The sequence below is a fragment of the Chenopodium quinoa genome, unplaced genomic scaffold (assembly GCF_001683475.1).
Source record: "Chenopodium quinoa cultivar QQ74 unplaced genomic scaffold, ASM168347v1, whole genome shotgun sequence".
NCBI lineage: Eukaryota > Viridiplantae > Streptophyta > Magnoliopsida > Caryophyllales > Amaranthaceae > Chenopodium > Chenopodium quinoa.
The window spans coordinates 1,882,769-1,895,770 of NW_018742684.1; positions in this window are offsets into that span (position 1 = coordinate 1,882,769).

A 13,002-nucleotide genomic window follows, 5' to 3' on the forward strand; every position below is an offset into this window, starting at 1 on the left:
TTTTGTTGGGAGCTACCAGTAATTGCTAACATAATTTTCTTCTTCCATTAGAAATTAAAAAAGGGCTTCCCAACTCACGTAGAGGTTCTGACAGATAACCATGCGTCAATGACCATGCTATATGGCCAATATGGGTCATTGAATCAACAATCTCACTAAGGGATGCCTTGCACGGCTGCACCCCACTATAGAAGTCAAAATCATCACTAGCTATCTAAAACGTGTTCTAAAAAAACTATCATTTTTACAACGAAACAATGTGTACTCGGTCAACATAATATTTGCGGAGTACAATGAAACAAACTTGTTTAGACTTCGTCTGAATTAACCGTTGTAACAACTTTACGGTATTAAAGCACGAGTATGCAAAGTGACGCACTTTGCATTATTAAACACTAAACAGAGTAACATGAGTCGATTAGGAAGCCAATTAAAAAAAATATCTTCTTCATTAAATCTCTACACAATCCTATGAGATTTTGCTACCCATTTCCAGAAACCCCGCTTTTAATAACACTCGTCAGTCGTCAATGTTGTTATCATCATATGCAACTTATATGTTTTGCCAACTTCTATACTCAAAATAAATGTTACAATACAAAAAATGTGGCTTCTATAAAAGCATTTTTCCCTTGAGTTGAAAGCAATGAAAATCCAAGCTTAAGACGTCAAAGTCTTTTTTGCAATTAAATTACAATGCTTAAATTTACGGTTTTCCTCCTCTTGATTATCCTTGCTTCCATCTTTGGTACGGTGATTTGTTCTTCTCCTTCAATTTTTTTGAGTTATTTCTTCTTCTTCTTTGTTAAGGCAAAGATTTTAAGTTAAATCTAGCTAGCTTAGCTTATTAAACTAGTAACGAGTTGTACTTGTATTATTTTTAGACGCTTAAAATAGAAATATGACCTACTTTGCAGTAATTATAAAGAGATAATTTATTATTATTTTTTTTTCGAAAAAGGTGACATTTTTAGTCCAATTAATCAATATGTATATAAATTTATAATAGTATATGACGCATGTAACTATTATTTCTAGATGATTATGTGTTACATGCAATTTCACTTTCATCTTATTTGTCATTTTTATAGATTGGTGTTTATTTTTGTATGTAGGAATTACAAAAGGGGAAAGTTGCACATATTTTGCACAAGTACCTGGAGGGTGCCCTGACATTAAACAATGCACAGAAACATGCAGGCCTTGTTACCGTGGAGTAGGGCTTATACTACCAGAATGTGTGGCACCGGGCGGCGACGTACATTTCTGGGAGTGTAGGTGTTACTTCAGAAATGGGGCACCCTGCCCACCACCAGGCAGTGGCCCTACATGCCCTAAGCCGCCTGGTGCATACAGTGATCAAGCCCATTGAGCAGTCTTAAGCTAGATTCGACTTGCACCGCATTTTGTTGATCCTAAAGAATCCTTTCTAGTCCTTGGTTAATTGGTTATAGTCTTAATTAAAGGACAATAAAATTTGAGAGGTTCAAGTTTGAGCTTTGAAAGAGTTAAATCTTTAATTTGATTTATTTAGCCTACAATTAAATGTTGTAATTGATCATAAAAATCAAGTACACATAATGTTTTTGGTAATAGGAATACATTGAAAATAGTGGATGATCTATTCATACTTTTGAGAGGAGGTTAGACACATAAACACAGGGAGGAACTGTAACATACTTACATGCATGATGTTACCACCTTATAGTACAAATCAGGGTGAAAATTCTAATGAGGTTATATGACTTTTGGCTATCATAATTTTTTAAAAAAATAAATGGTTGAGATTATTTCTTTTTTGATTTATTTTTAAGTAGTAATTTTAATCAAAAATTCTTTTTTTTTAAAATTATTTTTTATACATATATATTTTTTATTTCTAGAATTTTGAAAATATTTTGAAATAATTTCAGGAAGATAAAATGTACGGAGTATTTAATATGATTAAAAAATTATTTTAATTAAAATTACTAATTAAAAATAAATAATAAAAAAAATAATCTCAGTCGTCCATTTTGGAAAATTGTGGTAGTAAAAAGTCATAAGACTACATTAGAATCATCTCAAATTAGGGACTATAAATTGCAATCATTAAATTGGTTTACCAAAAAAAAAAAAAATTGCAATCACTTAAACAGGAAAATATTATAATTTAATTTCGAATAACACACCCAAATTAGAGAATTCGATCTTGACTCAGTGACGCAGGGGCACTACTGCGTGAGTGCGTGCGACCGTGAGTGCGTGTATAATCAAACTTTACATATGCATATTGTTTGGGTCCAGTTAAGCCAATTGAGCCTAGTCATTAAATGATTCTATATTCCAAGGTCAAGGCCCAAGCCTCCATTAAGCCAAGTTAGCATAAAGTCAGCGGCCCAAATTGTCATGGTTAGCCCATGACTACGTCCGGCCCAGTCATCCTCCTCCTTTTGTCATGCTAAGGTATAAAAGCCTTCAATCTGACCATTTATGATTCATTCACATTTAAAGCCTCAAGAATTAACTCTCTTGCATAACTTTCTCTCTAAACACTGTTTGACTTCGGCATCGGAGGGGCCTTCCTCGGATCCACCCCCGAGGCCAGTTTACGTGTGTTTGTTGTGCAGGAAACCTTCGGACCAACATTATTTGGACCAGATTAGTCTTCATCCACTTCATTGGACCTTCGGCAAGGTCCCATTGTTTTCACCCGAAACAATTTGGCGCCGTCTGTGGGGAAGACTTTCAAAACATCTTTTAAGCCAACCAAAATCATCTTGCAAAAATCTTAGTAGCAATGGCTAAGAACCGCAAGAACAAGAGACTAAGTCAAGGAGCGGGCGAAAGGCCTAAAACTCCTACACCATCACCTTCTCCGGACCGAAACTCTTCCAAGGGTGCCAGTTCGGGGGGAGGATCATACCGGGAGGATTCCCTTTCTCCCATAATTCACCAATCTCATCATAGACCGAGTCCTCCTCGGTCTAACAGAAGTTAGTCCGACCATAGGACTCAATCAGTGCCTCAAAGCCAACCTTTGACCATCCTCTCTCACTCTCACTCTCACACTCAGCCGAGGACCCCTCTAACGAGGCCCAGCTCGGAAGAAGTGGCAAGAGCGCTGGCGGTGCTCATGGAAGCAATGAAGGCACAAAATATGCCTCCACCTCGTGACCGAACTCCTCCGCATACCAGGCATCAGCGGAGGAAGCTCAACCACGAGGGGGGGAAACCTCCCTCCTTCAGGGAGCTGGAAGAGTGGGAGGAGGATACCTGGAGGACCGAAAGAGAGAGGAAAAAGAACCCTCACTTTTTTAAAGGATCCTCTACCTCTCGGCCAGAAACTCATAAGAGCAGCAGCTCAGCCTCTCGGCCGGAAACTGCTCACCGAGAGCGACCTGAGACTGTTCGCCGAAGCGTCCTTGACCGACTCGGCGGCAGGGAGTCGAGTGTGCATAGCCGCCTCTCATTTCCTTTAGCCGAGGCCCAAACTTCCTAGCCAGGGACGAAAACCACTCCTACCTCTCCGAGAAAGCAGAGCGCGGTCCCTTCGGCCAGGAACAAGGGTAAGGCGGTGATGCTTCCTACCAGTTCTCCATTCGAGCAATGGATTCTGGAAGAGCATGTGCCGACGGTTAAAATCCGAAGGACCATATTGCCTCTTACGAGGGGCAATGCATCTTTGCCCAGGTCCGAAGCGACCTGGTGCAAATATTTTCCCACCACTCTCAAGGGGGTCGCGCAAGCGTGGATCTCCAAGGGAGTAAAGGAAGGCTCTATAACGGGGTGGGACGACCTGTCCACCAAGTTCAAGAGCAAATTCTCCACGGCAAACCGCCGAGAGAAGACCACTGCAGAGCTCATAGGCTTGCAGCAAGGGGAGACCGAGAGTCTTCGAGACTACTTGACTCGTTTCAGCAACGAGTCGTCCAGCGTTTCTCAGCTGGACCAGGGACTGGCCGTTTTTGCAATGCAGAATGGCCTTCAGCCCGGGAAGTTCCTTGAATTCATGGTCATGCACACCCCGCAAACCCTGGAGGAGGCTCTGAGCACCTCGGATAAATTCATCCGAGCCGAAGAGTGGAACAAAACAAAATCCCAACCCCAATCTGGGGGTGGGAAGCAAAAACAATCGTCTGAAGGCCAAGGCCAGAAGGGGAAAGGAAAGGCAAAAGCCTCGGAGCAATCTTCGGTAAATGAGCCGAAGAAAGAAAAATATGTCCCTTTCACAAGCAGATATGAATCCTATACTCCGCTGATCCTCCCGCGCGCTAAGATCTACAGCGTGACGAAGGAAGAGCAGAGTTATAGGAAGCCGAGATCACTCCCTGAGTGGTATCAGCACAAAAATAAAAATCAGTGGTGTGAGTTCCACGAATCACCAGGACACAACACTGAAGAGTGTATCCAGCTGAAGGACCAAATCGAAGATATGGTTCGGAAGGGATACTTGAAAAAATACATCGCGGATCACCGCGAGAAAAAAGAGGCTGAGAAATCCGAAAAGGACTCTTGGCAAGAACTCTACTTCCCCCGAAAGAACAACAAAAATGCGGAGGGAAAATTTCCTCCAATTAACGTTATCTCGGGAGGAGTATGTTCTCGGAGGGAGCACAAACGTCACCTTAGGGCTCTGACCCATCAGGTGAACAATGCCAGCATTCAGCCTCCCCAGTCGCCGGTGCCGAACATGACGTTCACATCCGCCGACTGCCGGGGGGTGACGTACCCTCACGAGGATCCGTTGGTGATTATCGCCACGGTGGCCAACCACGACGTCAGCAAGGTTCTTGTTGATGGTGGCAGCGGGGCAAACATTCTGTTCCGAAAGGCCTACAATCAAATTAAGCTGAAGCCCAAGCACCTCACGCCGGTACCCTACCCGGTATCCGGGTTTAATGGGGCTTCGACTTACCCAGACGGGAAGGTAACACTTCCTGTCACCATCGGCTGTGATGAAGCAGCCAGGAACGTCATGACCGAATTTCTAGTCATTAACGCTCCTTCAGTGTACAATGTGATCATGGGGAGACCCATTATTCACGAGATCCAAGGGGTAGTCTCAACATACCATCAGCTGATGATCTATGTCTTGGATGCCGGCTACCCTGAAAGGATCGAGGGCAGCCAAAAGGAGGCCCAAAGGTGCAACTACCTCAAGCCATCCACTAGTCATTCAAAAGATGACGACGAGGATGAGGAGGAGAAAGACAGGCAGCCAAGCGCGAAGAAGCCGAAAGGCCTAAGTGCTTCGGCTCAAGGAGACCTGGCCAAAGAAAAAGGGTCAGGAAAAGAAAAGGCTAGCTCATCGTCAGAGCCGAAAGACTCAGAGAGCCAGTCGAAGAAGAAAAAATCTGGGACCCCTGCTGACGTAGACATCAGGCCAGAAAACGAAGAGTCCAGCCCCACGGCAATGGAGCTGGACCAGCAGATCGAAACAGTCGAGTTGACCGAAGGAGACGCCGAAAATTGCGTTACAATCGGGTTGGATCTTGATCCAAAAGTCCGCGTTGAGCTCATCCAACTCCTTCGGGACAACCAAGATGTGTTTGCTTTCTCGGCAGCTGACATGCCCGGGATAAGTCGAGGCCTCATCTCCCATAAGCTTAACGTCGACCCAACGTGTCGGCCAGTTAAGCAAAAGAAGCGGAATTACTCCGCAAACAAGAACCGAGACATCGCAGCCGAGGTCAAAAAGTTACTGGATGCAGGCTTCATCGAACCCTGTCAGTATCCAGAATGGCTGGCCAATGTGGTGATGGTTCAGAAGGCAAATGACAACTGGAGAATGTGCGTTGACTTCACGGACCTAAATAAGGCATGTCCGAAGGATTTCTATCCCTTGCCGAGGATCGATCAGCTAGTCGACTTGACAAGTGGCCATGCCTTGCTTAGTTTCATGGACGCATTTTCTGGGTATCGTCAGATCTTCATGCACCCTGACGACCGAGCAAAGACGACATTCGTCACGAAAGCCGGGGTGTACAATTACAGAATGATGCTCTTCGGATTGAAAAATACGGGGGAAACATATCAAAGGCTGGTGGACCAAGTTTTCGCCGAGCAAAAGGGCCGAAACATGGAAGTTTACGTTGACGATTCAATCGTCAAAAGCATAAAAGACGAAGACCATGTTAAGGACTTGGCAGAAACTTTTGCCACCCTAAGAAAGCACCAGATGAAGCTGAATCCGAAGAAGTGTGTCTTCGGCGTGAAGTCAGGGAAATTCCTTGGGTTCATGGTCAGCAGAAGAGGGATTGATGCCAATCCCGCCAAGGTGCAGGCATCGCTCGATCTTCCCGAGCCGAAAACAAAGAGGGACGTTCAGTGGCTCACCGGAAGAATGGCATCCCTTTCGAGGTTCATCTTCAGGGCCTCGAATAAGGGGTTACCTTTCTTCAAAGCCTTGAAACTCCCGAAAACAAAAGAGCTCGTCTGGGAGGACGAGCAAAAAGGAACCTTCAAGCAGCTTCGGGAGCACCTGGCTCAGCTCCCAACGCTGTCTAGCCCAGTAGAGGGAGAGTCCCTGTACTTGTACGTGGCTGTCAGCCCAGCCACCATCAGTGCAGTGCTGCTAAGGGAGGAAAATAAGGTTCAGCAACCGATCTACTTCGTCAGTCACACTCTGACGGATGCCGAGACCCGCTACCCCTTACTCGAAAAAGTTGCTTATGCAGTGGTGGTAGTTGCTCGGAAGTTAAGACCCTATTTTGGTTGTCATCAGATAGTGGTTTTGACTTATCAGCCGCTGGAAAAGGTTCTCGGCAAAGTTGAAAAAACTGGTAGGCTGGCCAAATGGGCTTTCGAGCTCATAGAGTTCAGCATCAGCTACCAGCCGAGAGCAGCCATAAAAGCTCAAGCTCTGGCGGACTTCCTGGCCGAATGCTCGTACCAGGAAACGCTAGATGATGAAAAGAAAACCTGGACCGTGTTCACGGATGGATCCTCCACCGTGAATGGTTCGGGGGCAGGGGTGGTTATAACCTCTCCTGAAGGCAAGTCCTTCAAGTATGCACTAAAATTTTCATTCAAAGCTTCGAATAACGAGGCCGAATATGAGGCGGCAATTGCCGGCCTAGAATTGTGCATCTCGCTGGAAGCCGAACATGTTTGTCTGAAAACAGACTCTCAGCTAGTTGCATATCAGATTGGTGGCAGTTACGAGGCCAAAGAGCCCTCGATGATATCCTACCTTGCCAAGATCAAATCAGTTATTGCAAAGCTGAGAACTTTCGAAGTTCAGCTGATCCTAAGGGGTCAGAATGCTCAAGCCGATGCACTCTCCAAACTTGCTAGTTCAACTCTCACTGAGCTGAACCGATCAGTTTATGTGGAGGTGCGCCGAGAAAGAAGTGTCGACGAAGCACCTGAAGTGTGCTGCGTTGACCAGGAACCAAGCTGGATGGATCCCATCTTAGCTTTCAAGCTTCGGGGAGAAATTCCCGAAGACAAAATTTTGGCCTCCAAGTTGAAGCGAACCGGTTCAAGGTTCGTTGTCTTTAAGGGAGAGCTGCTGAAGAAATCCTTCTCAGCCCCGTTGCTGAAATGCGTGGGGCCCTTAGATGCAGATTATATCCTTCGGGAAATCCACCTTGGCATATGTGGGAACCACATTAGGGGAAGGACCTTAGCCCACAAAGCATTAAGCGCAGGGTACTACTGGCCCACCATGATCTCAGACGCTAAGGAGCTGGTAAGAAAATGTGAAAAATGTCAAAAGTTCGCACTAGTCATCCATCAGCCAGCCAGGAGCTTCAGCCTGTGCTGAGTCCACTTCCATTTGCTCAATGGGGGTTGGATATCCTTGGCCCATTTCCAGATGCCGCATACTAGAAAAAATGGCTGATAGTCGGTGTTGACTATTTCAGCAAATGGATTGAGGCCGAAGCAGCCTCGAACATTACAGAGCAAACTGTCAGGAAATTTATCTGGTAGAATATCATCACTCGTTTCGGCATCCCGAAAGTATTTGTCTTTGATCATGGAAGGCAATTCGATAATCTGCCGCTGAAGCGGTATACAGATTAGTTTGGCATCAAGCTGGCATATTCAGCGGTATGCCACCCGCAAAGTAATGGACAAGCCGAAGCTGCAAATAAACAGATCCTAAATGCCCTCAAAAAGAGGGTGGAGGATCAAAAGTTCAAGTGGCGGGAGGAGCTCCCAGGAACTCTCCGGTCCCTTCGGACAACCGAAAAAATAGGCAACGGGCCATTCACCCTTTGAATTGGTGTATGGCGCCAAAGCCGTTCTCCCAGTGGAAATTGGCACTGAAATCCTGCGGGTGCACCACTTCTCGGCCGAGAATGAGCAACTTATGAAGGAATCTCTCGATTTCCTTGACAAAGTAAGAGACTCGGCTCGAGTCAGAATGGCTGCATACAAGCAGAGAATCAGCAAATTTTACAACCGAAGAGTTCAGGCAAGGCCTCTCAAAATTGGAGACCTTGTCCTTCGGAATGCTACTGCAGTACAAAAAAACCGAATTCATGGGAAATTCTCAGCTGCTTGGGAGGGACCCTATGAAATCTATGATGAGCTTCAGCCAGGAACATACCGGCTTCGGCAATTGGATGGAACTGAGCTGAAAAATCACTGGAATACTGATGTACTTAAAAAATATCATGTGTAAACCCTTCGGGGCAGAACAATCTTTGTAAGTACATTTTGAATTATTAATGAAAGGCCTCAGAGCCACTATTTTCTACAAACATTTGCAATATTTACTTTCCCACTTTTTCTTTATGCTATCTACTCTTTAAGGGTTTCCTTCGGTCCTGTCCGAAACCTTCGCCCTCAGAGCACGAGGTTTTGGAATGCCGATAAACTCGCTTTTTTTAAAGAACTCTGGTCTTTCAGCTGGGGTGAAAACCTCAGTAAGACTTGTTCTACAAGGCAATGAGTCTATGGAAAAATCTAGGATATTGCCTTAACTGAGCCTTGTATCCCATATAGCCATTATTTGAAACACTGCCTTCGGTTAGCCCTGTGTTTGAGATATCCATTTTTAAGATAGACAGAAAATCAAGAGCAAAATCATAAACTGCTAGAAAATAGGCAAGGAAAGCAATAATGATCTCAGAAATCTGAAGAGCAAGTCTTCAAATCTCTAGGGGGGCAAGAAGCACAACAGGTGCAGACTGCCTCAGCTGAGACCTCTAAGCTGAAGCTTTGTACTTAACAAAAAAAATAAAAAATCAATCAATGCAAGTTCAAAGCAAGGCAATATGAGGGAAATATTTAATTTATAAATACGAAATCATGCTCGGATTACGAGCTACAAACATAAGTGTTTAATCAAACTAAAAGATAATATCGGCAGCTGCCCACAAGCGGAAAATAACAGCTGCCGAAATGCGTACAAGGCAAAAAGTAAATAAGTTTGTACACTGAGGCAAGCTGAAGCAAAAACAAAGGCAAAAAAACAGTCAGAAGCGGCATCCATCACTTTAAGAGCATGTTGATCCGCAAGATTCTGAAGACGACTGCTCGAGTCCCTAGGCTTCAGCTGGAGGATCAGGCATCCCAGCGAGGGTGGAGTCCAGCGCGGCATCAGCCCCAGCTGCAGAAGAGGCAGGTTGAACTGAAGCCTGGACTTCAGCTTCCTTCATCTCAGCTTCTTTCATCTCAGCCTCCTTGATCTCAGCATCCTCGGCCTAGAGGCGGGCCAGCAGATCAACCTCAGCCTGACTGGCTTGCTGCATATGAGGATCCTTGGGGTCTTCAGCCCAGATCTCGCGTTGATACCAGTCCAGATCAGGCGCAGCATGAAGAGCCAGTCTCCGAGCCACCCCATAGCCATTGAGGTAGGCAGTCGAATACTCCTCCTGGGTGTAAACCCTGAAGGCTAGCTAAGCCTCAGCATCGGCCAGCTTCTTCTGCACCTCTTCCAAGGCTTTCTGGGAGGACTCTCGCTGCTCCTTCAACTGAGTCTCGGCATCAGCAAGCCTCTGCTCAGCCTTGTCTCGGGCCTGGGAAATATCTTCCTCCTGGTTCTTCAGCTGAACCTCCAGGCTGGTGATGCTCTGCCGCTGAGACTCTAGCTGAATCCCAGCCTCGACCAGATCCTTCTCCCTCATTTCACAGACTTGGCGGTGTTGTTTGGCGTCAGCCTCCAAGATCTTGAGCTTCTGCCGAGATATCTCTTCTCAGGCCAGCACTTGAGATTTAACCTCAGTGTCGATTTTGTGCTAGATCTTGGCTTTGAGGCTGGGAACGTCAGCCGCGCCGAAAGCCTTGAGCAGGGCCTCACCCTCATCTATTTGAGGCAAGACATCCTTCTCCATTTCATCGCAGAAGGTGTTGAAGGAGTCGATCACGACCTTAGCCCTGTGCTCGGCTTTCTCCTGCTTCAGCTGGGCAAGCTTTGCCTCTGTCTTAGCAATGTCTACCCTTCCCTGGAGCGTGTCAATCATCTCACAGGTCAGGGTATGGTTGTAGACAACCTGCAAAACCAGAATCGAATTTAAGTTAATAAAAGTTACAAGCAAGTGGAGCAAACTAGAAATGCTGAAGGTGTAGAATCTTATTACATACCTGCATCAGCAGCCTCTGGTTGTCTCTAGCTGGATCTGGTACTGAGGGACCGGGTTCGGCAATTCCAGCGGTTGCCCGAACAGACCACTCTCGGACTTGCTCCATTTCAGATAATTCGGAGCAACCACCGAAGTAAGCTTCAGCACTTTCCCTGTGTCTCCCCCAGATTTCGGCCCTAACGCCATCTGGGATAGAACACTTCTTGGCTGAGAACCCCATGTCCCTATACTGAAAAGACTTGAAAGAGGGGAACGAAGTCGATAGAACTTCGTCCGCTTTCTCGGGCTCAGTCGTTGCCCCTCCTTCAGCACGGTCCCCTCCAGCCTGGACCCCTTCATCCTCGCCGAGAGGTTGACTTGTCAAGGCGTCAACCTTCCGCTGAATCTCAGCAGTGAAGCTCCTAGGGGCCTCGTCTTCAGCAGTAGCCGCCTCTTCGGCTACTTCAACAACTTCAACCTCAGGGAGCTCAGCAGCACTCCCCTTGTTGGAAACCGCTTCAGGAACCCCCTCCTTGGGATCAGGAGTCCGCTGGTCCACCTCCATGTCAGCAGTAGGAGGTGGTGGAGGGGTCCTCGGCGGTGGTGGCTGAGCCGAGGGCGGAGGACCCCTTGTACCTCTTGGAACCCTGCCTCGGCTAGCAGCAGGTTCCCTTATTACTACACCAAGCATCGGCCTCAGCGTGAAGTCTCCCGGACCCATAACAGCTGGGCCCGTCCTTCTTCTCTTCCCTGCTCCAGAGGCTGGTCGTCCATATCGTCAGAATCCGAAGAATCAAGTTCTGAAAAGTCGTCTGACGATATTGGAGCCTTCCCTTCTCTCCTTCTGCCCTCTTCCTCAGACTGCAGAAGTGGGGGGGCAAGGAGGGATCAGTAAAAAAAAAAGGAATAAGAAAAAGAAAAAGTAAGTGCTGAAAGCCTTACCAAAGTCCTCAGCCGAGCCTTGGCAGCACCAGAGGTCCCTTCACCCCTTTCTAGGGAGTTGATGGCTCTAGTCACTTCTGCAGCAGCCTGAGCGGCGAGTACTTCTTCGGCTAGCAGGGGCCTCAGAGGATCCTGCTTCTCCCACCAAGGCTTCTGCTTCAGATAATCTGCAGCAGCCTCCATCTGAAGGCCCGTCGAGTGTAGGTGCAGCGGACGATCCTTCGGAGCAGTAATTGCTGGAGCTCGGTCTAAGATGACCCTTTCAGCGTTTACTCCTAGCCGATCGTAGTCGATTTCAGAGGTAGCCTCGCTCAACTCTGAAAGGAGAAGTTGAAGGTTAGCCTTAAGATATAGACAAAGCAAATGAAGCAATAACAAAATAAAGTCCTCGGCCCCAGCCGAAGGTACTTACCGCCTCTGTGCTTTCGGCTGAGGCCGACAACTGCCAACATCTTCTCTTGGAAGACGTAGTGGTTATCTGGAAGCCATCGGGTGGGGATGAACTTCATTCGGCCAGTCCCACCAGGATTTTTCTGCTTCCCGAAGAAGTTCATCTGTTCGTAGCTGGGGTAGCTAGCGACATCAGAGTCTTCGGGACCCAGGTCCTGCATGTTCGGATTGGGGCTGGAGAGGTAACGGGGGAGGGGGGGCGAAAAAATGTGGGTGCTCCGGATCAGCAGGAGCCCTTACCCAGATCCACTAGCCTCTCCAGTCCTTATCCGAAGAGTCATTCGGCCACATTGTCAGGTATTGTGGATGGCTCTCGATTCGCCACCAGCCAGCCCCGTGGTGACCGTATACACTTTGGGTATTCTGCACCAGCTGATGCATCCTTCGGAAACAGTGCAAGTTCGGTTCAACAGCAAAGAACCGGCATACCCATAGATAGGTCATCACCCGCCGAATACTGACGGGTGTCAACTGGCACAGGGAGATCCTGTACTTTATCAAAATGTCCCTGAAGAAGGGATCTAAAGGGAACCGAAGCCCATACTGTAGTTGCCGAGTATATACCCCCACGTACCCAGGGGGAGGGCGATGAATTTTGTCAGTAGGTGAAGGCATTCGGCACCAATACCCGTCTTCCTCAAAGATGCCATAGTGCAACTCAATTTGTTCGGCAAACTGATAAGCTTCGGCGTGCCTAACCCACCAATAATAAGGGGTATTGTCCCTCATAGCTCTCTGGGCTTCGACATTTTGCCTTTCAACATGCCCAGGTAGCAAATCCCAAAGCACAGGAGGCAGATCTTCCTCCTATTCAGCAACCCCAGCCTCGGCACCCTGCTGAGGGGCAGCCGCGTTCAAGGGGACAGCCGGAATCCCCCTTTCCGAGTCTTACTCGATGCGCTCCCCGTTCCATACGTCGGCGCGGACCCTAGGGTCCCTGGCCTGACCTCGTCTTCCAGTCTGGCGACCTCTTAAGCGAGCCATTAATGAATTCGCGAGAAAGGAAATTGGGAAAAGAGGAATTCTTTGGAAAAACTAAGAAAATCAAGGGAAATTCGAAGAAAATTACCTTTAGGGAATCAAAACTCGCCGATTCAGTGGGTCGAAGCAACGG